Source organism: Rhinoderma darwinii, assembly GCF_050947455.1.
Source record: "Rhinoderma darwinii isolate aRhiDar2 chromosome 5 unlocalized genomic scaffold, aRhiDar2.hap1 SUPER_5_unloc_8, whole genome shotgun sequence".
In the NCBI taxonomy this organism is placed as follows: Eukaryota; Metazoa; Chordata; class Amphibia; order Anura; family Rhinodermatidae; genus Rhinoderma; species Rhinoderma darwinii.
Genome location: NW_027461821.1, coordinates 471,238 through 487,136, shown reverse-complemented (window position 1 = coordinate 487,136; position 15,899 = coordinate 471,238). Strand labels below are relative to the sequence as shown.

Genomic DNA, 15,899 nt, shown 5'->3' with positions numbered 1-15,899 from the left:
AGAAAGCTGGCTCTGGAATCCTGAGGGCTCCACTATGACACGTGCAAAGTTCCGTCTGAACTTTATATAAGACGGTGAGGCTCAGTCAGTCACTCAGTGTTGCCTGAGAGGGCAACACTGCAACAGCCGGCCGCCAGGCTGTCTTTTTTTTGCACAGCTAGTTGCCTCCAGGAGGCCACAAGAGGGAGACAAGGGACTGCAAAATGGAAAATAGGCATCCACCAACTTTACAGACAACTTCTCCTTGCTCCTACAACCTCCATCCTTGCACAGTTTGTTATTCTTCTAGGTAACATAGTAACAAATCCAAATTGCTGCTCTCTTTGTAGGCAAGCAAGGCTTTGTTGCAACTGCAATTCTTACTTCTTCTTGAAATGTAGGGACGACAGTACATTCCATCACATCCATCTAGTGTACACAGGTAGGTCCATTGTGGCGGGCAGGCGAGCGGGCGGGCTGCTTTATTGGCTGTTTGCTGTTCCCCTACTCCACTCCACTATTTGACTGTTGTGCTGCATCAATCAATCAATCAATCAATCAATCAATCAATCAATCAATCAATCAATCAATCAGTGGCTGGCTCAGGTGCAGCTCTTTAACTTACCTAAAAGGGAGGGCGGAGAGAAGACAAGGAAGGTGAATGAGGTGTTCCAATGTGAAATGCCGGAAACACAGAAACACAGACGACACACAACAAGAGGTGGCAATCTATTCATTAATTGCATTTAATCAATGAGCTCATTATCACTCATGCATTGTCCAACAGGTGTTGAAATAATGGGATTAAAAGGGGAGATCCCTTCAGAAAGACAGAAACAATAGCAAAGACAAAAAACACTTTTGGAATCTGCTTTTAGTCAACACATAAGGAAAGGGTGCACCGGTCCTGGAAATACTGCAATACCAGGTCAATGCGTGGAGTGGACAGAGCAAGCTCTATTTCCATCTCCCTGTTCTAAAAATCCATTTAATATATGGTCCCCAGATAGGGGACGTATCAGATATTAAACTGATAAGAACAGATACTACACTTGATCTTAGCCAAAAGGCCGAGAAGCGATAACCCGAACGGGCCGCGCGTTGCCCGAGCCTGCCCGATACTGCTGTTCAGCCCTTGCAGCGATTCAGCCTACTTCTAGGCAATTCCATGGGGCCCTGCAGGCTCACACACTCACAGCTACACGGGAGGTGAATAAAGGCCGGAGAGGAAGCCAGACAGGATTTGCTTCTTTTGCTTGCACCACAATGCAGTGCTGAAAGAGGAGGAATCTACATAAAAACGCCTTCCTGGCAACGCCCAAATGCCCTGCTGCCATGCAGATAAACACTGGCAGCGGCAGCAAGTGCATGCCCACAGCCACCCCTTGTTCCTTCACACCTTGTATCAGCTGTAATCCAGTCCAGTCCAGTGCTGCCTGCTGAGCAGCACTGACCAACACTGCCTGGGCCCAGGCTTTTATCTCTGAGGCCCCATTATGATGTCAGAAAGCTGGCTCTGGAATCCTGAGGGCTCCACTATGACACGTGCAAAGTTCCGTCTGAACTTTATATAAGACGGTGAGGCTCAGTCAGTCACTCAGTGTTGCCTGAGAGGGCAACACTGCAACAGCCGGCCGCCAGGCTGTCTTTTTTTTGCACAGCTAGTTGCCTCCAGGAGGCCACAAGAGGGAGACAAGGGACTTCAAAATGGAAAATAGGCATCCACCAACTTTACAGACAACTTCTCCTTGCTCCTACAACCTCCATCCTTGCACAGTTTGTTATTCTTCTAGGTAACATAGTAACAAATCCAAATTGCTGCTCTCTTTGTAGGCAAGCAAGGCTTTGTTGCAACTGCAATTCTTACTTCTTCTTGAAATGTAGGGACGACAGTACATTCCATCACATCCATCTAGTGTACACAGGTAGGTCCATTGTGGCGGGCAGGCGAGCGGGCGGGCTGCTTTATTGGCTGTTTGCTGTTCCCCTACTCCACTCCACTATTTGACTGTTGTGCTGCATCAATCAATCAATCAATCAATCAATCAATCAATCAATCAATCAATCAATCAATCAATCAATCAGTGGCTGGCTCAGGTGCAGCTCTTTAACTTACCTAAAAGGGAGGGCGGAGAGAAGACAAGGAAGGTGAATGAGGTGTTCCAATGTGAAATGCCGGAAACACAGAAACACAGACGACACACAACAAGAGGTGGCAATCTATTCATTAATTGCATTTAATCAATGAGCTCATTATCACTCATGCATTGTCCAACAGGTGTTGAAATAATGGGATTAAAAGGGGAGATCCCTTCAGAAAGACAGAAACAATAGCAAAGACAAAAAACACTTTTGGAATCTGCTTTTAGTCAACACATAAGGAAAGGGTGCACCGGTCCTGGAAATACTGCAATACCAGGTCAATGCGTGGAGTGGACAGAGCAAGCTCTATTTCCATCTCCCTGTTCTAAAAATCCATTTAATATATGGTCCCCAGATAGGGGACGTATCAGATATTAAACTGATAAGAACAGATACTACACTTGATCTTAGCCAAAAGGCCGAGAAGCGATAACCCGAACGGGCCGCGCGTTGCCCGAGCCTGCCCGATACTGCTGTTCAGCCCTTGCAGCGATTCAGCCTACTTCTAGGCAATTCCATGGGGCCCTGCAGGCTCACACACTCACAGCTACACGGGAGGTGAATAAAGGCCGGAGAGGAAGCCAGACAGGATTTGCTTCTTTTGCTTGCACCACAATGCAGTGCTGAAAGAGGAGGAATCTACATAAAAACGCCTTCCTGGCAACGCCCAAATGCCCTGCTGCCATGCAGATAAACACTGGCAGCGGCAGCAAGTGCATGCCCACAGCCACCCCTTGTTCCTTCACACCTTGTATCAGCTGTAATCCAGTCCAGTCCAGTGCTGCCTGCTGAGCAGCACTGACCAACACTGCCTGGGCCCAGGCTTTTATCTCTGAGGCCCCATTATGATGTCAGAAAGCTGGCTCTGGAATCCTGAGGGCTCCACTATGACACGTTCAAAGTTCCGTCTGAACTTTATATAAGACGGTGAGGCTCAGTCAGTCACTCAGTGTTGCCTGAGAGGGCAACACTGCAACAGCCGGCCGCCAGGCTGTCTTTTTTTTGCACAGCTAGTTGCCTTCAGGAGGCCACAAGAGGGAGACAAGGGACTGCAAAATGGAAAATAGGCATCCACCAACTTTACAGACAACTTCTCCTTGCTCCTACAACCTCCATCCTTGCACAGTTTGTTATTCTTCTAGGTAACATAGTAACAAATCCAAATTGCTGCTCTCTTTGTAGGCAAGCAAGGCTTTGTTGCAACTGCAATTCTTACTTCTTCTTGAAATGTAGGGACGACAGTACATTCCATCACATCCATCTAGTGTACACAGGTAGGTCCATTGTGGCGGGCAGGCGAGCGGGCGGGCTGCTTTATTGGCTGTTTGCTGTTCCCCTACTCCACTCCACTATTTGACTGTTGTGCTGCATCAATCAATCAATCAATCAATCAATCAATCAATCAGTGGCTGGCTCAGGTGCAGCTCTTTAACTTACCTAAAAGGGAGGGCGGAGAGAAGACAAGGAAGGTGAATGAGGTGTTCCAATGTGAAATGCCGGAAACACAGAAACACAGACGACACACAACAAGAGGTGGCAATCTATTCATTAATTGCATTTAATCAATGAGCTCATTATCACTCATGCATTGTCCAACAGGTGTTGAAATAATGGGATTAAAAGGGGAGATCCCTTCAGAAAGACAGAAACAATAGCAAAGACAAAAAACACTTTTGGAATCTGCTTTTAGTCAACACATAAGGAAAGGGTGCACCGGTCCTGGAAATACTGCAATACCAGGTCAATGCGTGGAGTGGACAGAGCAAGCTCTATTTCCATCTCCCTGTTCTAAAAATCCATTTAATATATGGTCCCCAGATAGGGGACGTATCAGATATTAAACTGATAAGAACAGATACTACACTTGATCTTAGCCAAAAGGCCGAGAAGCGATAACCCGAACGGGCCGCGCGTTGCCCGAGCCTGCCCGATACTGCTGTTCAGCCCTTGCAGCGATTCAGCCTACTTCTAGGCAATTCCATGGGGCCCTGCAGGCTCACACACTCACAGCTACACGGGAGGTGAATAAAGGCCGGGGAGGAAGCCAGACAGGATTTGCTTCTTTTGCTTGCACCACAATGCAGTGCTGAAAGAGGAGGAATCTACATAAAAACGCCTTCCTGGCAACGCCCAAATGCCCTGCTGCCATGCAGATAAACACTGGCAGCGGCAGCAAGTGCATGCCCACAGCCACCCCTTGTTCCTTCACACCTTGTATCAGCTGTAATCCAGTCCAGTCCAGTGCTGCCTGCTGAGCAGCACTGACCAACACTGCCTGGGCCCAGGCTTTTATCTCTGAGGCCCCATTATGATGTCAGAAAGCTGGCTCTGGAATCCTGAGGGCTCCACTATGACACGTGCAAAGTTCCGTCTGAACTTTATATAAGACGGTGAGGCTCAGTCAGTCACTCAGTGTTGCCTGAGAGGGCAACACTGCAACAGCCGGCCGCCAGGCTGTCTTTTTTTTGCACAGCTAGTTGCCTCCAGGAGGCCACAAGAGGGAGACAAGGGACTGCAAAATGGAAAATAGGCATCCACCAACTTTACAGACAACTTCTCCTTGCTCCTACAACCTCCATCCTTGCACAGTTTGTTATTCTTCTAGGTAACATAGTAACAAATCCAAATTGCTGCTCTCTTTGTAGGCAAGCAAGGCTTTGTTGCAACTGCAATTCTTACTTCTTCTTGAAATGTAGGGACGACAGTACATTCCATCACATCCATCTAGTGTACACAGGATGGTCCATTGTGGCGGGCAGGCGAGCGGGCGGGCTGCTTTATTGGCTGTTTGCTGTTCCCCTACTCCACTCCACTATTTGACTGTTGTGCTGCATCAATCAATCAATCAATCAATCAATCAATCAATCAATCAATCAATCAATCAGTGGCTGGCTCAGGTGCAGCTCTTTAACTTACCTAAAAGGGAGGGCGGAGAGAAGACAAGGAAGGTGAATGAGGTGTTCCAATGTGAAATGCCGGAAACACAGAAACACAGACGACACACAACAAGAGGTGGCAATCTATTCATTAATTGCATTTAATCAATGAGCTCATTATCACTCATGCATTGTCCAACAGGTGTTGAAATAATGGGATTAAAAGGGGAGATCCCTTCAGAAAGACAGAAACAATAGCAAAGACAAAAAACACTTTTGGAATCTGCTTTTAGTCAACACATAAGGAAAGGGTGCACCGGTCCTGGAAATACTGCAATACCAGGTCAATGCGTGGAGTGGACAGAGCAAGCTCTATTTCCATCTCCCTGTTCTAAAAATCCATTTAATATATGGTCCCCAGATAGGGGACGTATCAGATATTAAACTGATAAGAACAGATACTACACTTGATCTTAGCCAAAAGGCCGAGAAGCGATAACCCGAACGGGCCGCGCGTTGCCCGAGCCTGCCCGATACTGCTGTTCAGCCCTTGCAGCGATTCAGCCTACTTCTAGGCAATTCCATGGGGCCCTGCAGGCTCACACACTCACAGCTACACGGGAGGTGAATAAAGGCCGGAGAGGAAGCCAGACAGGATTTGCTTCTTTTGCTTGCACCACAATGCAGTGCTGAAAGAGGAGGAATCTACATAAAAACGCCTTCCTGGCAACGCCCAAATGCCCTGCTGCCATGCAGATAAACACTGGCAGCGGCAGCAAGTGCATGCCCACAGCCACCCCTTGTTCCTTCACACCTTGTATCAGCTGTAATCCAGTCCAGTCCAGTGCTGCCTGCTGAGCAGCACTGACCAACACTGCCTGGGCCCAGGATTTTATCTCTGAGGCCCCATTATGATGTCAGAAAGCTGGCTCTGGAATCCTGAGGGCTCCACTATGACACGTGCAAAGTTCCGTCTGAACTTTATATAAGACGGTGAGGCTCAGTCAGTCACTCAGTGTTGCCTGAGAGGGCAACACTGCAACAGCCGGCCGCCAGGCTGTCTTTTTTTTGCACAGCTAGTTGCCTCCAGGAGGCCACAAGAGGGAGACAAGGGACTGCAAAATGGAAAATAGGCATCCACCAACTTTACAGACAACTTCTCCTTGCTCCTACAACCTCCATCCTTGCACAGTTTGTTATTCTTCTAGGTAACATAGTAACAAATCCAAATTGCTGCTCTCTTTGTAGGCAAGCAAGGCTTTGTTGCAACTGCAATTCTTACTTCTTCTTGAAATGTAGGGACGACAGTACATTCCATCACATCCATCTAGTGTACACAGGTAGGTCCATTGTGGCGGGCAGGCGAGCGGGCGGGCTGCTTTATTGGCTGTTTGCTGTTCCCCTACTCCACTCCACTATTTGACTGTTGTGCTGCATCAATCAATCAATCAATCAATCAATCAATCAATCAATCAATCAATCAATCAATAAATCAATCAGTGGCTGGCTCAGGTGCAGCTCTTTAACTTACCTAAAAGGGAGGGCGGAGAGAAGACAAGGAAGGTGAATGAGGTGTTCCAATGTGAAATGCCGGAAACACAGAAACACAGACGACACACAACAAGAGGTGGCAATCTATTCATTAATTGCATTTAATCAATGAGCTCATTATCACTCATGCATTGTCCAACAGGTGTTGAAATAATGGGATTAAAAGGGGAGATCCCTTCAGAAAGACAGAAACAATAGCAAAGACAAAAAACACTTTTGGAATCTGCTTTTAGTCAACACATAAGGAAAGGGTGCACCGGTCCTGGAAATACTGCAATACCAGGTCAATGCGTGGAGTGGACAGAGCAAGCTCTATTTCCATCTCCCTGTTCTAAAAATCCATTTAATATATGGTCCCCAGATAGGGGACGTATCAGATATTAAACTGATAAGAACAGATACTACACTTGATCTTAGCCAAAAGGCCGAGAAGCGATAACCCGAACGGGCCGCGCGTTGCCCGAGCCTGCCCGATACTGCTGTTCAGCCCTTGCAGCGATTCAGCCTACTTCTAGGCAATTCCATGGGGCCCTGCAGGCTCACACACTCACAGCTACACGGGAGGTGAATAAAGGCCGGAGAGGAAGCCAGACAGGATTTGCTTCTTTTGCTTGCACCACAATGCAGTGCTGAAAGAGGAGGAATCTACATAAAAACGCCTTCCTGGCAACGCCCAAATGCCCTGCTGCCATGCAGATAAACACTGGCAGCGGCAGCAAGTGCATGCCCACAGCCACCCCTTGTTCCTTCACACCTTGTATCAGCTGTAATCCAGTCCAGTCCAGTGCTGCCTGCTGAGCAGCACTGACCAACACTGCCTGGGCCCAGGCTTTTATCTCTGAGGCCCCATTATGATGTCAGAAAGCTGGCTCTGGAATCCTGAGGGCTCCACTATGACACGTGCAAAGTTCCGTCTGAACTTTATATAAGACGGTGAGGCTCAATCAGTCACTCAGTGTTGCCTGAGAGGGCAACACTGCAACAGCCGGCCGCCAGGCTGTCTTTTTTTTGCACAGCTAGTTGCCTCCAGGAGGCCACAAGAGGGAGACAAGGGACTGCAAAATGGAAAATAGGCATCCACCAACTTTACAGACAACTTCTCCTTGCTCCTACAACCTCCATCCTTGCACAGTTTGTTATTCTTCTAGGTAACATAGTAACAAATCCAAATTGCTGCTCTCTTTGTAGGCAAGCAAGGCTTTGTTGCAACTGCAATTCTTACTTCTTCTTGAAATGTAGGGACGACAGTACATTCCATCACATCCATCTAGTGTACACAGGTAGGTCCATTGTGGCGGGCAGGCGAGCGGGCGGGCTGCTTTATTGGCTGTTTGCTGTTCCCCTACTCCACTCCACTATTTGACTGTTGTGCTGCATCAATCAATCAATCAATCAATCAATCAATCAATCAGTGGCTGGCTCAGGTGCAGCTCTTTAACTTACCTAAAAGGGAGGGCGGAGAGAAGACAAGGAAGGTGAATGAGGTGTTCCAATGTGAAATGCCGGAAACACAGAAACACAGACGACACACAACAAGAGGTGGCAATCTATTCATTAATTGCATTTAATCAATGAGCTCATTATCACTCATGCATTGTCCAACAGGTGTTGAAATAATGGGATTAAAAGGGGAGATCCCTTCAGAAAGACAGAAACAATAGCAAAGACAAAAAACACTTTTGGAATCTGCTTTTAGTCAACACATAAGGAAAGGGTGCACCGGTCCTGGAAATACTGCAATACCAGGTCAATGCGTGGAGTGGACAGAGCAAGCTCTATTTCCATCTCCCTGTTCTAAAAATCCATTTAATATATGGTCCTTAGATAGGGGACGTATCAGATATTAAACTGATAAGAACAGATACTACACTTGATCTTAGCCAAAAGGCCGAGAAGCGATAACCCGAACGGGCCGCGCGTTGCCCGAGCCTGCCCGATACTGCTGTTCAGCCCTTGCAGCGATTCAGCCTACTTCTAGGCAATTCCATGGGGCCCTGCAGGCTCACACACTCACAGCTACACGGGAGGTGAATAAAGGCCGGAGAGGAAGCCAGACAGGATTTGCTTCTTTTGCTTGCACCACAATGCAGTGCTGAAAGAGGAGGAATCTACATAAAAACGCCTTCCTGGCAACGCCCAAATGCCCTGCTGCCATGCAGATAAACACTGGCAGCGGCAGCAAGTGCATGCCCACAGCCACCCCTTGTTCCTTCACACCTTGTATCAGCTGTAATCCAGTCCAGTCCAGTGCTGCCTGCTGAGCAGCACTGACCAACACTGCCTGGGCCCAGGCTTTTATCTCTGAGGCCCCATTATGATGTCAGAAAGCTGGCTCTGGAATCCTGAGGGCTCCACTATGACACGTGCAAAGTTCCGTCTGAACTTTATATAAGACGGTGAGGCTCAGTCAGTCACTCAGTGTTGCCTGAGAGGGCAACACTGCAACAGCCGGCCGCCAGGCTGTCTTTTTTTTGCACAGCTAGTTGCCTCCAGGAGGCCACAAGAGGGAGACAAGGGACTGCAAAATGGAAAATAGGCATCCACCAACTTTACAGACAACTTCTCCTTGCTCCTACAACCTCCATCCTTGCACAGTTTGTTATTCTTCTAGGTAACATAGTAACAAATCCAAATTGCTGCTCTCTTTGTAGGCAAGCAAGGCTTTGTTGCAACTGCAATTCTTACTTCTTCTTGAAATGTAGGGACGACAGTACATTCCATCACATCCATCTAGTGTACACAGGTAGGTCCATTGTGGCGGGCAGGCGAGCGGGCGGGCTGCTTTATTGGCTGTTTGCTGTTCCCCTACTCCACTCCACTATTTGACTGTTGTGCTGCATCAATCAATCAATCAATCAATCAATCAATCAATCAATCAGTGGCTGGCTCAGGTGCAGCTCTTTAACTTACCTAAAAGGGAGGGCGGAGAGAAGACAAGGAAGGTGAATGAGGTGTTCCAATGTGAAATGCCGGAAACACAGAAACACAGACGACACACAACAAGAGGTGGCAATCTATTCATTAATTGCATTTAATCAATGAGCTCATTATCACTCATGCATTGTCCAACAGGTGTTGAAATAATGGGATTAAAAGGGGAGATCCCTTCAGAAAGACAGAAACAATAGCAAAGACAAAAAACACTTTTGGAATCTGCTTTTAGTCAACACATAAGGAAAGGGTGCACCGGTCCTGGAAATACTGCAATACCAGGTCAATGCGTGGAGTGGACAGAGCAAGCTCTATTTCCATCTCCCTGTTCTAAAAATCCATTTAATATATGGTCCCCAGATAGGGGACGTATCAGATATTAAACTGATAAGAACAGATACTACACTTGATCTTAGCCAAAAGGCCGAGAAGCGATAACCCGAACGGGCCGCGCGTTGCCCGAGCCTGCCCGATACTGCTGTTCAGCCCTTGCAGCGATTCAGCCTACTTCTAGGCAATTCCATGGGGCCCTGCAGGCTCACACACTCACAGCTACACGGGAGGTGAATAAAGGCCGGACAGGAAGCCAGACAGGATTTGCTTCTTTTGCTTGCACCACAATGCAGTGCTGAAAGAGGAGGAATCTACATAAAAACGCCTTCCTGGCAACGCCCAAATGCCCTGCTGCCATGCAGATAAACACTGGCAGCGGCAGCAAGTGCATGCCCACAGCCACCCCTTGTTCCTTCACACCTTGTATCAGCTGTAATCCAGTCCAGTCCAGTGCTGCCTGCTGAGCAGCACTGACCAACACTGCCTGGGCCCAGGCTTTTATCTCTGAGGCCCCATTATGATGTCAGAAAGCTGGCTCTGGAATCCTGAGGGCTCCACTATGACACGTGCAAAGTTCCGTCTGAACTTTATATAAGACGGTGAGGCTCAGTCAGTCACTCAGTGTTGCCTGAGAGGGCAACACTGCAACAGCCGGCCGCCAGGCTGTCTTTTTTTTGCACAGCTAGTTGCCTCCAGGAGGCCACAAGAGGGAGACAAGGGACTGCAAAATGGAAAATAGGCATCCACCAACTTTACAGACAACTTCTCCTTGCTCCTACAACCTCCATCCTTGCACAGTTTGTTATTCTTCTAGGTAACATAGTAACAAATCCAAATTGCTGCTCTCTTTGTAGGCAAGCAAGGCTTTGTTGCAACTGCAATTCTTACTTCTTCTTGAAATGTAGGGACGACAGTACATTCCATCACATCCATCTAGTGTACACAGGTAGGTCCATTGTGGCGGGCAGGCGAGCGGGCGGGCTGCTTTATTGGCTGTTTGCTGTTCCCCTACTCCACTCCACTATTTGACTGTTGTGCTGCATCAATCAATCAATCAATCAATCAATCAATCAATCAATCAATCAATCAATCAATCAATCAATCAGTGGCTGGCTCAGGTGCAGCTCTTTAACTTACCTAAAAGGGAGGGCGGAGAGAAGACAAGGAAGGTGAATGAGGTGTTCCAATGTGAAATGCCGGAAACACAGAAACACAGACGACACACAACAAGAGGTGGCAATCTATTCATTAATTGCATTTAATCAATGAGCTCATTATCACTCATGCATTGTCCAACAGGTGTTGAAATAATGGGATTAAAAGGGGAGATCCCTTCAGAAAGACAGAAACAATAGCAAAGACAAAAAACACTTTTGGAATCTGCTTTTAGTCAACACATAAGGAAAGGGTGCACCGGTCCTGGAAATACTGCAATACCAGGTCAATGCGTGGAGTGGACAGAGCAAGCTCTATTTCCATCTCCCTGTTCTAAAAATCCATTTAATATATGGTCCCCAGATAGGGGACGTATCAGATATTAAACTGATAAGAACAGATACTACACTTGATCTTAGCCAAAAGGCCGAGAAGCGATAACCCGAACGGGCCGCGCGTTGCCCGAGCCTGCCCGATACTGCTGTTCAGCCCTTGCAGCGATTCAGCCTACTTCTAGGCAATTCCATGGGGCCCTGCAGGCTCACACACTCACAGCTACACGGGAGGTGAATAAAGGCCGGAGAGGAAGCCAGACAGGATTTGCTTCTTTTGCTTGCACCACAATGCAGTGCTGAAAGAGGAGGAATCTACATAAAAACGCCTTCCTGGCAACGCCCAAATGCCCTGCTGCCATGCAGATAAACACTGGCAGCGGCAGCAAGTGCATGCCCACAGCCACCCCTTGTTCCTTCACACCTTGTATCAGCTGTAATCCAGTCCAGTCCAGTGCTGCCTGCTGAGCAGCACTGACCAACACTGCCTGGGCCCAGGCTTTTATCTCTGAGGCCCCATTATGATGTCAGAAAGCTGGCTCTGGAATCCTGAGGGCTCCACTATGACACGTGCAAAGTTCCGTCTGAGCTTTATATAAGACGGTGAGGCTCAGTCAGTCACTCAGTGTTGCCTGAGAGGGCAACACTGCAACAGCCGGCCGCCAGGCTGTCTTTTTTTTGCACAGCTAGTTGCCTCCAGGAGGCCACAAGAGGGAGACAAGGGACTGCAAAATGGAAAATAGGCATCCACCAACTTTACAGACAACTTCTCCTTGCTCCTACAACCTCCATCCTTGCACAGTTTGTTATTCTTCTAGGTAACATAGTAACAAATCCAAATTGCTGCTCTCTTTGTAGGCAAGCAAGGCTTTGTTGCAACTGCAATTCTTACTTCTTCTTGAAATGTAGGGACGACAGTACATTCCATCACATCCATCTAGTGTACACAGGTAGGTCCATTGTGGCGGGCAGGCGAGCGGGCGGGCTGCTTTATTGGCTGTTTGCTGTTCCCCTACTCCACTCCACTATTTGACTGTTGTGCTGCATCAATCAATCAATCAATCAATCAATCAATCAATCAATCAATCAATCAATCAATCAATCAATCAATCAATCAATCAATCAATCAGTGGCTGGCTCAGGTGCAGCTCTTTAACTTACCTAAAAGGGAGGGCGGAGAGAAGACAAGGAAGGTGAATGAGGTGTTCCAATGTGAAATGCCGGAAACACAGAAACACAGACGACACACAACAAGAGGTGGCAATCTATTCATTAATTGCATTTAATCAATGAGCTCATTATCACTCATGCATTGTCCAACAGGTGTTGAAATAATGGGATTAAAAGGGGAGATCCCTTCAGAAAGACAGAAACAATAGCAAAGACAAAAAACACTTTTGGAATCTGCTTTTAGTCAACACATAAGGAAAGGGTGCACCGGTCCTGGAAATACTGCAATACCAGGTCAATGCGTGGAGTGGACAGAGCAAGCTCTATTTCCATCTCCCTGTTCTAAAAATCCATTTAATATATGGTCCCCAGATAGGGGACGTATCAGATATTAAACTGATAAGAACAGATACTACACTTGATCTTAGCCAAAAGGCCGAGAAGCGATAACCCGAACGGGCCGCGCGTTGCCCGAGCCTGCCCGATACTGCTGTTCAGCCCTTGCAGCGATTCAGCCTACTTCTAGGCAATTCCATGGGGCCCTGCAGGCTCACACACTCACAGCTACACGGGAGGTGAATAAAGGCCGGAGAGGAAGCCAGACAGGATTTGCTTCTTTTGCTTGCACCACAATGCAGTGCTGAAAGAGGAGGAATCTACATAAAAACGCCTTCCTGGCAACGCCCAAATGCCCTGCTGCCATGCAGATAAACACTGGCAGCAGCAGCAAGTGCATGCCCACAGCCACCCCTTGTTCCTTCACACCTTGTATCAGCTGTAATCCAGTCCAGTCCAGTGCTGCCTGCTGAGCAGCACTGACCAACACTGCCTGGGCCCAGGCTTTTATCTCTGAGGCCCCATTATGATGTCAGAAAGCTGGCTCTGGAATCCTGAGGGCTCCACTATGACACGTGCAAAGTTCCGTCTGAACTTTATATAAGACGGTGAGGCTCAGTCAGTCACTCAGTGTTGCCTGAGAGGGCAACACTGCAACAGCCGGCCGCCAGGCTGTCTTTTTTTTGCACAGCTAGTTGCCTCCAGGAGGCCACAAGAGGGAGACAAGGGACTGCAAAATGGAAAATAGGCATCCACCAACTTTACAGACAACTTCTCCTTGCTCCTACAACCTCCATCCTTGCACAGTTTGTTATTCTTCTAGGTAACATAGTAACAAATCCAAATTGCTGCTCTCTTTGTAGGCAAGCAAGGCTTTGTTGCAACTGCAATTCTTACTTCTTCTTGAAATGTAGGGACGACAGTACATTCCATCACATCCATCTAGTGTACACAGGTAGGTCCATTGTGGCGGGCAGGCGAGCGGGCGGGCTGCTTTATTGGCTGTTTGCTGTTCCCCTACTCCACTCCACTATTTGACTGTTGTGCTGCATCAATCAATCAATCAATCAATCAATCAATCAATCAATCAATCAGTGGCTGGCTCAGGTGCAGCTCTTTAACTTACCTAAAAGGGAGGGCGGAGAGAAGACAAGGAAGGTGAATGAGGTGTTCCAATGTGAAATGCCGGAAACACAGAAACACAGACGACACACAACAAGAGGTGGCAATCTATTCATTAATTGCATTTAATCAATGAGCTCATTATCACTCATGCATTGTCCAACAGGTGTTGAAATAATGGGATTAAAAGGGGAGATCCCTTCAGAAAGACAGAAACAATAGCAAAGACAAAAAACACTTTTGGAATCTGCTTTTAGTCAACACATAAGGAAAGGGTGCACCGGTCCTGGAAATACTGCAATACCAGGTCAATGCGTGGAGTGGACAGAGCAAGCTCTATTTCCATCTCCCTGTTCTAAAAATCCATTTAATATATGGTCCCCAGATAGGGGACGTATCAGATATTAAACTGATAAGAACAGATACTACACTTGATCTTAGCCAAAAGGCCGAGAAGCGATAACCCGAACGGGCCGCGCGTTGCCCGAGCCTGCCCGATACTGCTGTTCAGCCCTTGCAGCGATTCAGCCTACTTCTAGGCAATTCCATGGGGCCCTGCAGGCTCACACACTCACAGCTACACGGGAGGTGAATAAAGGCCGGAGAGGAAGCCAGACAGGATTTGCTTCTTTTGCTTGCACCACAATGCAGTGCTGAAAGAGGAGGAATCTACATAAAAACGCCTTCCTGGCAACGCCCAAATGCCCTGCTGCCATGCAGATAAACACTGGCAGCGGCAGCAAGTGCATGCCCACAGCCACCCCTTGTTCCTTCACACCTTGTATCAGCTGTAATCCAGTCCAGTCCAGTGCTGCCTGCTGAGCAGCACTGACCAACACTGCCTGGGCCCAGGCTTTTATCTCTGAGGCCCCATTATGATGTCAGAAAGCTGGCTCTGGAATCCTGAGGGCTCCACTATGACACGTGCAAAGTTCCGTCTGAACTTTATATAAGACGGTGAGGCTCAGTCAGTCACTCAGTGTTGCCTGAGAGGGCAACACTGCAACAGCCGGCCGCCAGGCTGTCTTTTTTTTGCACAGCTAGTTGCCTCCAGGAGGCCACAAGAGGGAGACAAGGGACTGCAAAATGGAAAATAGGCATCCACCAACTTTACAGACAACTTCTCCTTGCTCCTACAACCTCCATCCTTGCACAGTTTGTTATTCTTCTAGGTAACATAGTAACAAATCCAAATTGCTGCTCTCTTTGTAGGCAAGCAAGGCTTTGTTGCAACTGCAATTCTTACTTCTTCTTGAAATGTAGGGACGACAGTACATTCCATCACATCCATCTAGTGTACACAGGTAGGTCCATTGTGGCGGGCAGGCGAGCGGGCGGGCTGCTTTATTGGCTGTTTGCTGTTCCCCTACTCCACTCCACTATTTGACTGTTGTGCTGCATCAATCAATCAATCAATCAATCAATCAATCAATCAATCAATCAATCAGTGGCTGGCTCAGGTGCAGCTCTTTAACTTACCTAAAAGGGAGGGCGGAGAGAAGACAAGGAAGGTGAATGAGGTGTTCCAATGTGAAATGCCGGAAACACAGAAACACAGACGACACACAACAAGAGGTGGCAATCTATTCATTAATTGCATTTAATCAATGAGCTCATTATCACTCATGCATTGTCCAACAGGTGTTGAAATAATGGGATTAAAAGGGGAGATCCCTTCAGAAAGACAGAAACAATAGCAAAGACAAAAAACACTTTTGGAATCTGCTTTTAGTCAACACATAAGGAAAGGGTGCACCGGTCCTGGAAATACTGCAATACCAGGTCAATGCGTGGAGTGGACAGAGCAAGCTCTATTTCCATCTCCCTGTTCTAAAAATCCATTTAATATATGGTCCCCAGATAGGGGACGTATCAGATATTAAACTGATAAGAACAGATACTACACTTGATCTTAGCCAAAAGGCCGAGAAGCGATAACCCGAACGGGCCGCGCGTTGCCCGAGCCTGCCCG

The 15,899-nt window shown here is 47.6% G+C and overlaps 11 non-coding genes across 11 annotated transcripts; all 11 read right to left on the bottom strand.

The window, feature by feature from the left end:
- Window positions 1-870: 870 nt before the first annotated feature.
- On the bottom strand, window positions 871-1,061 carry LOC142697451 (U2 spliceosomal RNA). Its single transcript, XR_012865244.1, has one exon. It is a non-coding gene; the product is annotated as a U2 spliceosomal RNA (small nuclear RNA).
- A 1,300-nt stretch (window positions 1,062-2,361) lies between these two features.
- On the bottom strand, window positions 2,362-2,552 carry LOC142697449 (U2 spliceosomal RNA). The gene has a single exon (XR_012865243.1). It is a non-coding gene; the product is annotated as a U2 spliceosomal RNA (small nuclear RNA).
- Window positions 2,553-3,824: 1,272 nt separating this feature from the next.
- LOC142697448 (U2 spliceosomal RNA) lies at window positions 3,825-4,015 on the bottom strand. The gene has a single exon (XR_012865242.1). It is a non-coding gene; the product is annotated as a U2 spliceosomal RNA (small nuclear RNA).
- Window positions 4,016-5,303: 1,288 nt separating this feature from the next.
- LOC142697447 (U2 spliceosomal RNA) lies at window positions 5,304-5,494 on the bottom strand. The gene has a single exon (XR_012865241.1). It is a non-coding gene; the product is annotated as a U2 spliceosomal RNA (small nuclear RNA).
- Window positions 5,495-6,794: 1,300 nt separating this feature from the next.
- On the bottom strand, window positions 6,795-6,985 carry LOC142697446 (U2 spliceosomal RNA). The gene has a single exon (XR_012865240.1). It is a non-coding gene; the product is annotated as a U2 spliceosomal RNA (small nuclear RNA).
- A 1,272-nt stretch (window positions 6,986-8,257) lies between these two features.
- LOC142697700 (U2 spliceosomal RNA) lies at window positions 8,258-8,448 on the bottom strand. Its single transcript, XR_012865469.1, has one exon. It is a non-coding gene; the product is annotated as a U2 spliceosomal RNA (small nuclear RNA).
- A 1,276-nt stretch (window positions 8,449-9,724) lies between these two features.
- Window positions 9,725-9,915, bottom strand: LOC142697445 (U2 spliceosomal RNA). Its single transcript, XR_012865239.1, has one exon. It is a non-coding gene; the product is annotated as a U2 spliceosomal RNA (small nuclear RNA).
- Window positions 9,916-11,215: 1,300 nt separating this feature from the next.
- On the bottom strand, window positions 11,216-11,406 carry LOC142697444 (U2 spliceosomal RNA). The gene has a single exon (XR_012865238.1). It is a non-coding gene; the product is annotated as a U2 spliceosomal RNA (small nuclear RNA).
- A 1,320-nt stretch (window positions 11,407-12,726) lies between these two features.
- LOC142697443 (U2 spliceosomal RNA) lies at window positions 12,727-12,917 on the bottom strand. The gene has a single exon (XR_012865237.1). It is a non-coding gene; the product is annotated as a U2 spliceosomal RNA (small nuclear RNA).
- Window positions 12,918-14,197: 1,280 nt separating this feature from the next.
- Window positions 14,198-14,388, bottom strand: LOC142697442 (U2 spliceosomal RNA). Its single transcript, XR_012865236.1, has one exon. It is a non-coding gene; the product is annotated as a U2 spliceosomal RNA (small nuclear RNA).
- A 1,284-nt stretch (window positions 14,389-15,672) lies between these two features.
- On the bottom strand, window positions 15,673-15,863 carry LOC142697440 (U2 spliceosomal RNA). Its single transcript, XR_012865234.1, has one exon. It is a non-coding gene; the product is annotated as a U2 spliceosomal RNA (small nuclear RNA).
- Window positions 15,864-15,899: the final 36 nt, after the last annotated feature.